Here is a 15,809-nt window from a genome sequence, read left to right as displayed (position 1 = left end):
CAAAGTTTTTAATGTTGCTAGTGACCAATTATCCGGTGTTTATTGCCCTACTTCACATTTAGTTTTAACACATTGTTGCAACATTGTTTGTATTTTTCATGAACATGTTAAATCTAATGATAGTGCTTTATCTCAATGTATTCTCGTCATGAAAGCAAAATGGGAAAAATATTTTTTGCTCATTCCTGAATTTTTTTTATGTGCTTTTGTTTTAGATCCTAGACTTAAATTAGATGGCTTAAATGACATGTTAACATTATATTATGAATCTTTGGAGCCTATTGCGGAAACGATTCTTTCTATCTCATTGATTTTGTTTAATATTAAAACTCATTTACATGATATTTATAATGAATATAACATCAAATATGGTGGACAAATTGTTTCACATGAAACACAATCCACTGCAACTAGTAATGTTACTTCTAAACTTACTAAAGCACAACTTTTATTAAGGGAACGGATGAAACGTCCACGAGGATCGTCAAGTTTCAGTCAGGAACTTGAGAATTATTTTACCACTACTTTTGATTTTAGTGATACAGATGAGGAAAACTTTGACATTTTGAGATGGTGGTCGCAAAAAACACAAATATATCCAATTTTGGCTATAATGGCAAAAGAAATTCTAGCTTGTCCGATTTCAACAATTGCAGTGGAGCAAGCATTTAGTATTGGAGGAAATACATTGGATGAGAGACGTTCTAGCTTAAGGCCGTAAAATTTGGAAGCCCAATGTTTGCTCAATGATTGGTCAAAAGCCGCTACTCGAACACAACATATTCAAAGTGATGAAGAAGACCAAGATGATACCGAAGGAACATCCGAAACTACGACGGGAGAAAATGCGAGTGAAGTAGAATAAAATGTAATAGATTTGTAATATAAGTCATAAGATGTTGAAATTCTAATATATTGTTTATTTAATAAATGTAATAGATTTTTATTATGGAGATATGAAATATTTGATTGATATTATTTAAAGAATATGTCTTATTAAAAATTTGTTTAAAAATTAAAAAAAAAATTGAAGTTGCTCACTTGCCCCTTCGAATTTATTTCAAAGGTTCAGCGCCCCAACACTGATTTTGAAGCGCTGGGGCGCCAGTGCTGATTTTTTAGCGTTGGGGCGCTGACCCTTCGAATTAAATTCGAAGGGGCAGCGCCCCAGCTCTGATTTGGAAGCCCTGGGGCGCTGCAAATTTTTTTTTTTTTTAAATTGCACGGGTTAGCCCGAACCCTGAACCGACGGTTAACCGGACCCGGACCGGAACCGCCGGTTCACCAACCCGGATCGGAACCGGCCATGGGCGGGCCGGTTAAGGGTTGGCTAAATGCCAACCTGGACCCGGCGGGTTCGACCCGGCCCGTGGCCAGGTCTACCTCTATTTATAGGGTAGAGGGATTAGTGTAGAAAAGAAAAATTACAATCAAATCAATCAACTATATTACATCTATATATAACATTTATAAATTTTTAGTTATTTATAACATCAAAGATCATTAATCATTAAACCATAAAAAATGAATATTGTTTATAAATTTTCGGTTAAATATTTTTTATAATTTTTCGGTTATTTATAACATAAAAAATAATTAATCATTAAACCATCAAATATCAATATTGTTTATAAATTTTCGGATAGAAGAACATGTTTTCTAATTGTGTATTGACGCATTTAGCCTTATACAAAAACTTCTATATATGCATCATTACACCCACTAAATTACCCACTAATATAATTACTTGTCATTAAAACATCAAAACTAAATTACACACATTTTTCTCAACTAACTAACTATTTCCACTAATATAATTACATGTCATTAAAACATAAAAAATCTATATTGTTTATTAATTCTCGGTTAAATATTGTTTAAAAAATTTCAGTTATTTATAACATCAAAGATCATTAATCATTAAACCATAAAAAATCAATATTGCTTATAAATTTTCGGTTAAATATTGTTTATAATTTTTTGGTTATTTATAACATAAAAAATAATTAATCATTAATCCATCAAAAATCAATATTGTTTATAAATTTTCGGATAAATATTGTTTATAAATTTGCAGTTATTTGCTTCTCTAATTGATAATTGATAATTATTCAAGATAACTTATTTCATTAAAACATCCTACTTTAAATATTAAGTATTATTAATTTGACACGCCAATTACTTACCCACATTTTCCTCAATTTACCATTGCAACTAATTAGTTATTATCATAATTAATAAACTATCTGTAAAATGAAAAAAATAACTAAAAATCAAACTTAAAATCAATATAACTTAAAATAATTTTTTGGTTTTTTTTAAATTTTTAAAATATTATTTAAAATTATCACATTTTCCTCAACTTTTTAGACATATTTCTTTTTAAAATCTTTTTATATTTATAATTAAAAATGAGTTGATATATGGCCTATTAGCATCATATGTTTATTTCAATCAAGGTTACAATTAGCTTTATATTTTTGGTTGCTATGTTATACTCATGATTAATAATTGGCTATGCATGTGATTTTTTTGTGTTATTTCCGTAGGAGTTTTATTTAATTACATTATAATTATTTTTAATAATTTATTAAGTTTATTCAACGAATGATAAAATAGCACCATTAATAACATTATTAATTTAATTCATATTTAAATTGGAGTCCAATAAAATTATTAAAAATAGAAAATTATAGTTGAGTTATATTCATGTATATATACTTTTAATTTGAAATTATACTGCTCTAATGATAAATAATTAACTATTAATAAAATGGTAAAATTGATAAACATATAAACTTAAAACTAATGCGATATTTTCAATGGTTTATTCTATTTTCGCATTTTATAATTTATTATATCATATTAATTTAATTTAAGTGATATAAATATACTAACTTAATTATACTCAATAGAATATATAGTTAATTTAATTTAGAATTTATTAAATGGAGTCCGTAAAATGGCATCATGATTGTAGTTAGAAGAATATCACCAATTATATTCTATAATCATTATCTAAAATTATACCATTTAGAAATCATGAAAAAATAATAAACCCGAGTATCATGGAATATTAAAAATTATATAAAATTAAATTAATAAAAATATTAGTCCAATATTTAATAGTTTCAACCTAAATAACATTAAAACCAATAATTATGAACATTTAAAAATAAATTATTTATCTTACCTATTTAAATGTACCAAATAAATTAACAAGATCGTAGATAATTTAACTTAATATTATATGTCCAAATTTTTTATAGACGTTCTTTATTATATTAATTGATTATGAACATTATACTTTGATACATCAGTAGTTGTCATTATATCTCTAATTAAATTGTTGATTTATTATGTTTTGTTACTTTCTGTTTTACTGTAATGGTATGTGGATGAATAAACATTTTTAAAAAATTTGTTTCAATCCATATTGTTCTTTATGTGTTATGCTTATTATATTATCGTTTGTTAATAACACAAGTTAAGAGATTGAATTTTAAACTATATATTTGTTTTTAATTCATATTATATTTAATTTGTATCAACGTGCATCACATGTTCTTTTTGCTAGTATATATATATATATATATATATATATATATATATATATATATATATATATATATATATATACGAATGTGATATTATGAGCACCCATGATGTGCACTTTTATGTGCACCGCTGACGTGGCATCTTCTACATCCAATAGGTGAATGTCACATCAGCAGGTGCACACATAAGTGAACATGATAGGTGCTCACCATATTAAAACTCATATATATATATATAGAGAGAGAAATTTTCAGCTGTCCAACCATGTTTTCCCATTTGGTCCGCGATCACTAAAACCCGATAGTGGGCTTTAGTGGTTTTTGTTTTTTTTCGCATCACTAAAACCCACTACCGGGTTTTAGTGGTCGCGGACCAAGTGAAAAAACATGGTTGGGTTGTGGGGCCTCGGGTTGCTAATCAAATCAAGGGGCAATTAATCACTAAACATGATTAATTAACAAAGGATCAAAGATAAATAGAACAACAAAAAAAAATTATTTTTCACCAAGGGGTGCGCTCGGTCGGTGAAAAACCACCGACCGAGCGCCCCTTTTTTGTCTCAAAACAGTAGGCTAAAGTCGGGGCTGCGCACGGTCTGCATAAAACAGCAGATCGGTCGCTGTCTGGGCAGAATCATGCCCTGTTCTTCTGTGACAAAACTTGATCCTTCAAACTCATTCCAATACATGTTCTATCCATTCTAAAATATATCCATCTATATAGAACAAAATTAAAACATGTCTACAAGCCTTAGCTACATCAACTAAGTAGTTTAAATGACATCAAAGGAACTAGTTATGTACAAACTCAACTAGTGTTCTTTAGCTACTACAAGTATCACCATCTAGCATGCTTGTCAAGATCTCAATTACTTCAATTCGGCTACAAACCCGAGACACCACGTGCTAACTCTCTCTCCCGAGCTATCAATGTCATCTTCGACTAGCTCCTGCTCACCTATTGTCATGCACACATACAAAACAAGACAACAGCCGGATAAACTCCGGTGAGAATATAATTTCCAGTATAAAAGACATAAACATGCGTTAAAATATAAACATGTCAACTCTAATCATTTAAATTCAAGGATAGAATAATATAACACATCTATCAATTCGAAACATATTAATCAAGACTTCAAATTAATACCTCAACTCAAAAGATTTATATAGTGCGCTATCAAGAATTGATTCATTTCAAATCATTGCCATCAAGATTCGTATCCGATCTTGACATGGATATTCATCTATCGTCGTCATATTTGACTCGAAAATAAGGTCTATCTGACCTTAGCATTAGAATCAATTCAATATCATATCGTATCATATCATATCATAAGCAATAAAGATCCACTATCTGAAATGGATCGACAACATCAAATTCTAAATCAAGAACAAAATATAATCAAGTATGTGATTTGTTCGGGATAACTCAAGAATAATCATTCTCGAGTATCAAGTCTCTGACTCTCGATGTCATCTTATACCTTTCAATCTTGTTTTTCACGCTCTTCAATATTCATAAACTGCAGCACAACAAAGGCTATCACAAATTCTGCTCATCTCTTATCAACTCTCATTCCATTCTTCAAGGCAACAAGTCACCAACTTTGTTCAAACTTCTATCGATTCAAAACTAAACTTCTCGAGCTCAATGGTCTTCATTCCTAATCTGAAATGAAGTGTTTACAAGCCATTTATATCAGCAAGAACTCAAATAAAAATCTGCTCAATCACAACTCAAACTTCAAAACAAAACAAGTTACACTTTGCTCAATTCTTGGCCTATTTGAATTATAGCTTCTCGAACTCGAAACATTCAAATATAATGTGATAGGAAGTGTAAATATTCTGCATATATCAGCAATCAACTTCTATCTAACTCAGCGCAAGCCATCTAGACTCAAACTTGATCAAAGTCTTGAACCGACGACATAATGATATAAAATCGGTAACCGAAACAATATCGAACTCGAATATCAATCTCATATCAGCATATATCACTTAAACCAGTAAGAATACATCTGAAATCTTAGTCTATCAGATGTACAAGGGTTCGAATAAATGCTGGACATCATAACAATTGTAAACGACATCCAATCTTTGAACCGATTTCGATATAACACAATATAGAAACTCAAGAACAATTATTCCTAATAAATTCTGATTTCTCCAACTTATAACATCTCTAAACAAGCTGAATCATAAGAAATCTTACATCAAATCGTAGCTCTCGTTGCAATGATTACGGAACTATTTTTGGAATTCAAATCGGCTAACTAGAGCATGAGATATCGGAGCTGGAAGATGAAGAAATCATTTGGAATTCTGAACTTGAGATATGCACGGTTCATGAGCTGTGTATTCTGATCATTTCCAAGCTTCTTACACGTATAAAGAGCCACTTTCAAGGAATTTTCATTTTGGTCCCTCAACTTTGGTCTATTTGCAAACTAGTCCCCGGACAAGCGATTTAATTCAATTTCAATCCAAAATAATTTAAGAATATTAAAATTTAATTCAAAACTCTAATTATTCCCAAATTACATAGTTTCAGATCAAAATTAAATAATTTCAAACTTATCGCATTTTAGTCCTTGAACTTCTCTATATTTGCAAATCAATCCCTGCTCGGATTTCACCGTCGAATTAAATCTTCTTTCATTCTCGGAACTCGGAATTTAATTCTTAAATTCCATAAATATCCAATTCAAATATTTCCATATTTTAATTTAAGAATCCCGGAATTTAAATCTCAAAATTCGTAAATTCTCAAATTAAATATTTTCAGCTCGGAAATTAAATCTATAATTTTCATAAATTATCCAATTGATATTTTCCCCAAATTCAGAATTAAAATATCAATGACATAATTAAGAACTTAATCTTTCAGGGCCTTACATTTCCTCACCTCTAATGAATGATTTCGTCCTCGAAATCACATTCAATCGGTCTATCAAATCTAATAAACTAGAGGATTATCTGAAGTAATTCTCACTTCAATCATCTATCTCAGACTTCTTCTATCACTTTATAATCTTTTTCGAGTCTATCTCTTCATTCTGTGTCTATTTTCTTTTATACGTTTATTCAGTCCAGAATCTATCACATATTCGATGTAACTCAGAATCATATCAGACTCTGACTTGACTGATTAAAATACATAGGAAAAACATCATTGATACTTCCTTAATATAGACACATAGAACATATCGGATCTTCTTGGGTTGAAGTACGATCAATTCTGTTAATGGAACCCTCAATTCTTTCTAACATCGTAGACAGTGTAATTCATTTTCAATGATGACATATTTCTTCTGCTATCTTGTTCTGCAAAGACCATAGATAAAGTATATATTGTCATCCTACTCACAGCTTCAAGATCAATATCCCTTCTTCATTTCATTGCTGTGTGTTGTAAATATCTTTTCGGATATTTTTTCTTCTTCATTTTTTTGATCACTTCTGCAATCATATTAATTTCATTCTTCAGTAATCACTAAATGATGCCACATTTAAACTGTTATTTTTCTGAACCACAATCAGTATCTATTATTTAGATTAGCTCAAAGGCTGATCGAACTCATCTGAATACAGTTCATAGATACAAATTTAGCTGATATTCTTCAGCTGACACACGAAGATCAAGGATTACGTCTCATTTATCAAACAATTCATACTAGATAAAGTATACATCAATGAGTTCAATTATCATCTCTGGATTCATATTCACAAGAATCCATTATCATATCATTTCTGGAATCTCTGTCAAAAGAAACCGATACTTCAGAACAAACATGTCTCGTTGAACATTTTGTTTCAGTTTTAAAAATCATTCAATTCTCAACTTTATCACATCTGTTCTGTTTGTAATCTATACAATTCACTCTTCACATCCTGTATTTTTTTCAAACCATATTGGGTCTGATAGTTGACACTTCAAAAATTCTATCTCAATACAAAGAATTACTGATTTTCTTCTCATCTCATAAGTCAAATCATTATCTCTATATCTCTTAACTAGCTATCACAGGAATTATCATCATCAAGTGGCAAAATCAATCATATAGTATCGAATCAGATACTATTGTTCTGAGCATTTCCTCGAAACTCTGCATATTCATCTCAGACAATCCATCGATCAAGGATGATATAATGCAATCACATTCAACCAAACACTCAGAATTCAGAAAAACCAGTGCCACAATCTATCAAATAAACCTATAGTTTTGATCTTGACCATAGATTGCAATCAATTCCTGATATCTCATAACATCAGTATCTTCTTCACAGCTAGTTACTCATATCTGTATCACATCTAATACAACGCATTCTTGAAATTGTCGAAATATACGCTACTTCAAATTTCAAACTCATGACGATTCGAGTAGTTGGAAACGAAAAATCTTTCGAATAAGTGCTCATATTTCGACTCAATAGTTGCTAATCTGTTTCATAGCTCATCTGATCTCATATTTTCTACTTCATGTATTGGAAATTGAAGTATTGCAAAATCAATTTTGTCATATCTGTTTTCATTTTCTTTCATCAATACTATTTTCCCAGTAATTCATATACATTGGAGATACTTGAATGGATATTAATTCTGTGGGCATGTGCTTTTTCACAATCTGATATTCCATATCAAGAATATCAAGCACAATCAACCGAGTATTCACTTCAATTCCATTCGTTCTGATCCATTATCTTATCTCGCATCGTGATTTAGCATTCTTAATCAAATTCTAATCGTTGATCTTATATCAATGCTATTTTAAGCTTAAAGCTGATATTCATCAAACATCCAAATCGAGTAATGTTCTCAGTCTCTATCAGTTACGAGCCAATAATATCACGATATATGGAATCAATAGATCCAATTAGATAAAATATAGCATGACAATGACCAGTGAAAATCGATTCAAAATCAAGAATCAGATAGCATCAAAGGGCAGTGCTCAAAGTCGGATTGTCAAATCAAATAAATTCTAGACAACAATCGTTGCTAAGTGAAAACAACTCACTTGCATTTCACAACTCAGGGTGAACAATCAAATCAAGACTAGATAAATAAAAGAATACGAGCCAAGGAAACATAATCATATCGGTGATTCAAGTCCGTATCAGTACTATTCCCAATAAACCCCAAATCAAGGTTGACAGCGTGGCTTATGATGAGATATCTACACACAATAATCAATTAGTACACCGTCCTAAGGCATATTCAGATAGTACAACAGGAACTCCAGATCACCCGAAAGAATTCAAATTGCAAGATTCAATTATTCAAAGTTCACCTCATTTCATATCAATGTCCAGAATTAGGATTTCTTAATCGATACTGAATAACGAGAAGCTTCAAAAAGATCATGCAATTCATCAATGAATCAATAGCATGCGAATCAAGAAGTGCATGCATTATATATTGTCAATACTTAAAGGAAGGCTCAACTGTAACTGAATTCACTATTGCTCTTCACATCAATCGTCACTACTTAAGCTAGGGACATCAAAATTCATTTTCTTCTTCTCGAGAAGTAGAGGAGAAATATATCAGATTCATTCTCCCATTTTATTCACTATCTTTTCGGGTCATTTCAGTTCATATATTTCCATGTAAAACTTAATCGTAGCATCCGTCATGTAAAAGCAATATCACATCATCCAGTACATTTCAATATATTTCAACTAGCTTTCAGCTGGTTTGATGTTAGTATGCACTTCTCAAAATTCAATCAACTTAGCATACTCAACTCATCTCAGAGCTAAGTAGCTAAACAAAATCCGTATCTCATAATCATATTGCTATAAGCATCTAGCGTAATCCCAAGGACATCATAAATTCAATGCCTTACCTGGGTATATCTCAATGGTGAGCAAAAGAGATAAGTCGATTAACTTATTCAGGATAAAACGTTGCAAATCGCTAGCTTTGGTCTCCGAGTGTTTTACACATCATTCCAAAGCCTAGAACTTATACTTAAATTAATCAATTCAAAAGAATAGAAATTCCATTCAACATTGGCGGAGTCTTACCATATCTTGAAGTGCTGTCCACTTCTGACATTCTCCATATCGAGGAGTTATCATGATGCTAGAGATTCGAGGTTTTCGAACAAAATCAAGTCAAGTATTGCTAATCAGCAAAATACTAAATCTTACCTCAATATCAGCTTAATAAATTCTCGAAGCTGATAGAGAAGCTCCCTCGATATAGGTTGGTCTCCTTGTCATCTCAATCTCATGACAGCAATAGCCAAAAGGCTCTTCCGCTTATACTTCACATTTATGGCGATGCGTCATCATTTTCATGAGCTGAACCTGCAGTCAATCTCAGACAAATATTCACAATCTGTATGCCATAATCAAGGTATACATCACCTAATCAGGTTTTAAAATTCATAATCATTCATTGTATTGCTTGACATCATCGCATATCTGTTCTCAAGAGTGTTCCGCTAACAGAGCAAATCAATAGGAGTTAAGTTCCATTTCTCAATTCCACTAACTCCTACACTGTAATTCAATGCAGTGATCTCTGTAGTTCAAAATCACATTTGCTTTCTTCTCATATATCAAATTTATCAACTCGATCTTGTGATCAACCTCATAGTCCTTTCTTTATCATCTTACTTCTGATCAAGACTCAGTTCTGATATTTGAAGACAAGTACACATGCTGCCACTCGATTCAGAGATTCAGGTAAGCATGTAAAGTCAAAGAATTCAAGTACACCTACTTCCAATCAATTCAGATATTCAGGTAGCATGTGATATTTCAATATTAAAACATGCTTTTCCACTCAAACACAGTATCATGTAATAAGTCCACAATTTCGAAAGCATGTATCATACTATCAATTAAAGCATGTAAGTCAACATGTAATTACATCATCTCATGCTAGTATACAAATAAGCAAGAAAGAAAACTCGATCTACCCCACTCACTAATATTCTATCTTAGTCCAAAATTTTCTCGCTCTGATACCACCTGTTGTGGGGCCTCGGGTTGCTAATCAAATCAAGGGGCAATTAATCACTAAACATGATTAATTAACAAAGGATCAAAGATAAATAGAACAACTAAAAAAAAAATTCAACAAGGGGTGCGCTCGGTCGGTCAAAAACCACCGATCGAGCGCCCCTGTATTTGTCTCAAAACAGTAGGCTAAAGTCAGGGCTGCGCACGGTCTGCATAAAACAGCAGATCGGTCGCTGTCTGGGCAGAATCTGTTGGAAAACTGTGTTCAGATCAATTAGAATTGATACCCGGTACAGCAGAAGTTTAAAAATTTATTTTATTAATATGGAACGATTCCATATCTGGGTATCAAAACTTTCACGATTAAATTTGTGTAAGTAAAATAAATAATCACAATTAAATATTTTACCTTAAAATCTCGAAGCGAGATTATGGACACCAACAGAATTTAATCTGCTCTTGTTGTATATCCCCGGAACTGATGAACGAACGTTTCTTCAATCAGGTCCACGAATAGAAAACAAAACCCTCTGATTAACTGCACTAGAAATCAATCAGAAGTTTGCGTAGAGAATAAACAGATATGATTTGTTAATTCAGATTGTAATTTTTCATAAAAATAACAAGCCGAATTTTCTCCGAAAGGGACAGAGGATTTCGAAAATCCTCTTGAATAATCTAGACTGATTTTCGAAAATTCAAGACTGAAAATCACACACAATTTTTGAACACTGCAGTCCTATTTATAGATAATTTCTAGACTAGATTAAGTTATAATTGTATTAGGACTCTAACTCCTTAAAGCCCACAATCCATAACTTAAACCTAACAAGCCAAGCCCGTTGTTCTAAAAATTAATAAAAAATTCATCGTGACTCTGATTGATAAACTAATTTCACCAATGTGCACAGAAACCATTTCTGCATCTTTTAGAGTCAAGATAATTTTTCTGAATCCGAATTCAGTGATTTTCAAAAATGCCCATCCCTATGTCATTTTAGGAAATCCCACTCCCTTTAGTTAAGAAGTCCAACTTCTCTTTCATTAAATTTAACTCTTTAAATTTAACTATCTCTACGGGGTTTTAGTAATCCATTACTTGTGTAACCCTCAATGGTTCAGGAATACAGCTAGCCGTGGGCTCACAACTCCTTGTGACTCGGAACAACAATTTCCGACTTACCCATCGAATCATGGTAAAAGCGCCTAGCAACATCGCCCCATGATTCCCTAGGCATTACTGATAGTGCCTGCAAGAACCAGTAGATTTTGGTTAGCGTACAGTACGGTCCCTTCATCCAAATATCCCGATCGAATCAACAACCATTGGTATATCGAGAGTCGTTCGAGATTCGATAACTATGCATAACATCTTGGAGATCTATTAGTGACATCGCATGTGTTACTAGGATAACCCATTAACCTAAAACACATCATGTACTCTGGCCAGAGATTCGTCACACTAATATCTCCTCAGATCGCATAGGATATCCACACTCGCAAGTATGTGGTGAATCCTTGACAACAAAGCATCGACTCCTATATGTGTCGTAACTGTACCCAATCCCGACACCTGATGACCCCAATAGAGTCGGTAAACGAGTCAAAATACAGTACTAGCATATAAAGTCTCAATGATGTTTCAAGTAATAAGGACTAATGGTGTACAACCAAAACCGCGGACTTTATCCACTTGATAAGTGATAACCACTTGGAAAGTCCGAATAGGGTAGTTCGATCATTCATCATATGAATATCCATTTGCATGCTTTGAACATCTCTATGTTCCATACCAATGAAACGTGGTACTCGGCATCGCAAATGCTAGTCTCAATCTCTAGCGATCCTTATCCTTATTTGCGGACGGCTCAATTGACTAGGAACAGTTTAGAATATACAATGAATATAAGATGTGTTTCATGATAGCCATCCCCATGTGCTACCACATCTTACATACACTATAGTATATTCAAGATCTTTATCAAAACAACAATAGTATATCATAATATAACAATATGAAGAAAGATAAAGTCAATGCCATTATAAAAGTGTAAATTATATTAAACACAATATTGTTTTACATAGAGTCATAAAATCCCTTAGCCACAAGTTGGCTAACCGGGCACCCACTCTTTCAATCTCCCACTTGCCCTAAAGCCAACTAGTCATACTACGTAATCCCATTGCTTCGCGATGTTTGTCAAACAATGGTCCTGGCAAGGGTTTAGTAAGCGGATCAGCGATATTGTCTGTAGAGGCCACTCTCTCGACACTGATGTCTCCTCTTTCCACGATCTCCCGGATGATGTGGTATTTCCTCAGTACGTGTTTGGACTTCTGATGAGACCTTGGCTCCTTTGCCTGAGCAACGGCACCCGTGTTGTCACAGTACACCGGGACTAGACCAACAGCTTCAGGAATTACACCCAACTCTTGGATGAATTTCCTTATCCAAACCGCCTCTTTAGCAGCAGCTGATGCTGCAATGTATTCTGCCTCAGTGGTCGAATCCGCTGTGGTGTCCTGCTTGGAACTCTTCCAAGAGACAGCACCGCCATTGATCACGAATACAAATCCAGAGGTTGATTTCGAGTCATCCACGTCAAATTGGAAGCTAGAGTCGGTATAGCCTTCCAACTTCAATTCTCTCCCTCCATAAACCATGAACAAATTCTTAGTCCTTCGCAAGTACTTAAGAATATCCTTCACGGATTTCCAATGCATTTGACCGGGATTGGCTTGGTATCTGCTCGTGACGCTCAGAGCATAGGCCCCGTTCGGTCTGGTAGATAGCATCCCATACATGATACTACCTATGGCTGACGCATATGGCACGTGTGTCATCTTCTCTATCTCTTCGTCAGTCTTGGGACACATAGACTTGGATAGAGAAACTCCATGACACATAGGTAGATGTCCTCTCTTAGACTCATCCATAGAAAACCTTTTCAATATGGTGTCGATGTAGGTTGATTGAGTGAGTCCTATCATTCTTTTAGATCTATCTCTATAGATCTGAATTCCTAGAATATAGGATGCCTCACCTAAATCCTTCATCGAGAATCTACCTGATAACCATATCTTTGTTGACTGCAACATCCCTACATCATTCCCCATGATTAGGATGTCATCAACATAAAGTACTAAGAATGTTACCGCATTCTTAACTACTTTCTTGTACACGCATGGTTCCTCCGGGTTCTTGATGAAACCAAAATCCTTTATTGTTTCATCAAATTTCTGGTTCCAACTTCTTTGATGCTTGTTTGAGACCATAGATTGATCTCTGAAGCTTGCATACCTTATGCTCGCTTCCCATGGATGTGTATCCCTCAGGCTGCGTTATATAGATCTCTTCCTTAATGTTTCCATTAAGAAATGCAGTCTTTACATCCATTTGTCATATCTCATAGTCATACCATGCTGCTATGGCAATAAGGATTCTTATGGACTTGAACATTGCGACTGGTGAAAAGGTTTCATCATAGTCAACTCCTTGTTTTTGAGTATAACCTTTTGCCACCAATCGTGCCTTGTAGGTCAATACCTTTCCATTAGGCCCAAGCTTTCTCTTGTAGATCCATTTGCACCCAATTTGAACAATTCCATCGGGAGGATCTACTAAAGTCCAAACTTGGTTAGAATGCATCGAGTCTATTTCTGATTGCATAGCTTCAAGCCATAAATTCGAATCCGCATCAGAAATTGCTTCCTTGAAGTTTCTTGGATCACATCCAATGACGGGTTCACTTTGATCCCCTTCAAGAAGAAGACCATATCTAATAGGAGGCCTAGAAGTCCTCTCGGATCTCCTAGTAATAGGCGTGTCTTGTGATGATTCTTGAGGTGTAGGATCGCTATTTTGTATCTCGGGTTCTTCTCGAATTTCTTCGAGTTCCATCATCTTGCCTTTCTTATCCAATAAGAACTCCTTCTCCAAGAAGGTGGCATTCCTTGAAACAAACACTTTTGTTTCAGCAGGATGATAGAAATAATATCCGATTGAATTCTTCGGATACCCTACAAAATAACATAAAGTGGATCGACTATCCAATTTATCTCCCACTGTCTGCTTCATGTAAGCAGGAAATCCCCAAATCCTCAAGTACGAATACTTAGGAGCTTTGCCATTCCATAACTCGTATGGTGTTTTATTTACTGCTTTAGTGTGGACGTTGTTTAACAACAATACCGCCGTTTCAAGCGCGTAGCCCCAAAACGAAGGTGGGAGCTCAGTGAAGCTCATCATGGATCGAACCATGTCCAACAAAGTTCGATTGCGACGCTCCGAAACACCATTAAGCTAAGGTGTCATAGGAGGAGTCCACTGAGAGAGAATCCCATTCTCTTTTAGATAGTCCAAAAACTCGGTACTTAAGTATTCTCCACCTCGATCCAATCGAAGTGCCTTAATACTTTTACCTAGTTTGTTTTCTACTTCAGCCTTGAATTCTTTGAACCTTTCAAATGCTTCAGACTTATATTTCATTAAATATAAATACCCATACCTAGAATGATCATCAGTAAAGGTAATGAAGTAGGTGTTGCCACATTTAGTATCAATCCTAAATGGACCGCAAACATCTGTATGGATCAAATCCAACAGATTTTGACTACGCTCAGGTTTCCTTTGAAAGAAGATTTAGTCATTTTCCCTTTAGGCAGGACTCACAAGTAGGTAGAGAGTTAATATCAGACATATCAAACATGCTCTCTCCCACTAGCTTGTTCATCCTCCTTGAGGAAATATGACCTAGCCTAGCATGCCAAAGGTTTGCCGGGTTTTTACTATTATTTTTCCTTTTAATTGTTGTCACCGGTTTATCAACATAATTAATTGGAACATCTTTAATTTTAAGCTATATAGATCGTTTTCAAGTTGTCCATTTCCAATCAAACATTCATTCTTGTAAATATTGCAAATCCCATTTACAAAATTGCAAGAAAAACCATCTCTATCAAGCATAGAAATAGATATAATGTTTTTGACCAAATCCGGAACATATAAAACATCTCTCAAAAATAACTTAAAATTGTTCTGCAAAACAAAATAAATGTCTCCTATAGCTTTGGCTTCGACTCTAGAACCATTCCCGAGCCTTAGCTGGGTCTCACCCATCCTTAGCTTATTACTTCTTGTCATCATTTGCAACTCATTGTAAATGTGAGATCTATATCTGGTATCCAATACCCAAGAAGTAGTATTAAGTAAAACATTTATTTCAATGTAAAACATACCCTTTGCAGTTCTCAACTGCTCGAGGTATTCCT

The sequence above is a fragment of the Henckelia pumila genome, chromosome 3, assembly GCF_033568475.1.
Source record: "Henckelia pumila isolate YLH828 chromosome 3, ASM3356847v2, whole genome shotgun sequence".
In the NCBI taxonomy this organism is placed as follows: domain Eukaryota; kingdom Viridiplantae; phylum Streptophyta; class Magnoliopsida; order Lamiales; family Gesneriaceae; genus Henckelia; species Henckelia pumila.
Note: the sequence above shows the minus strand (reverse complement) of the source record.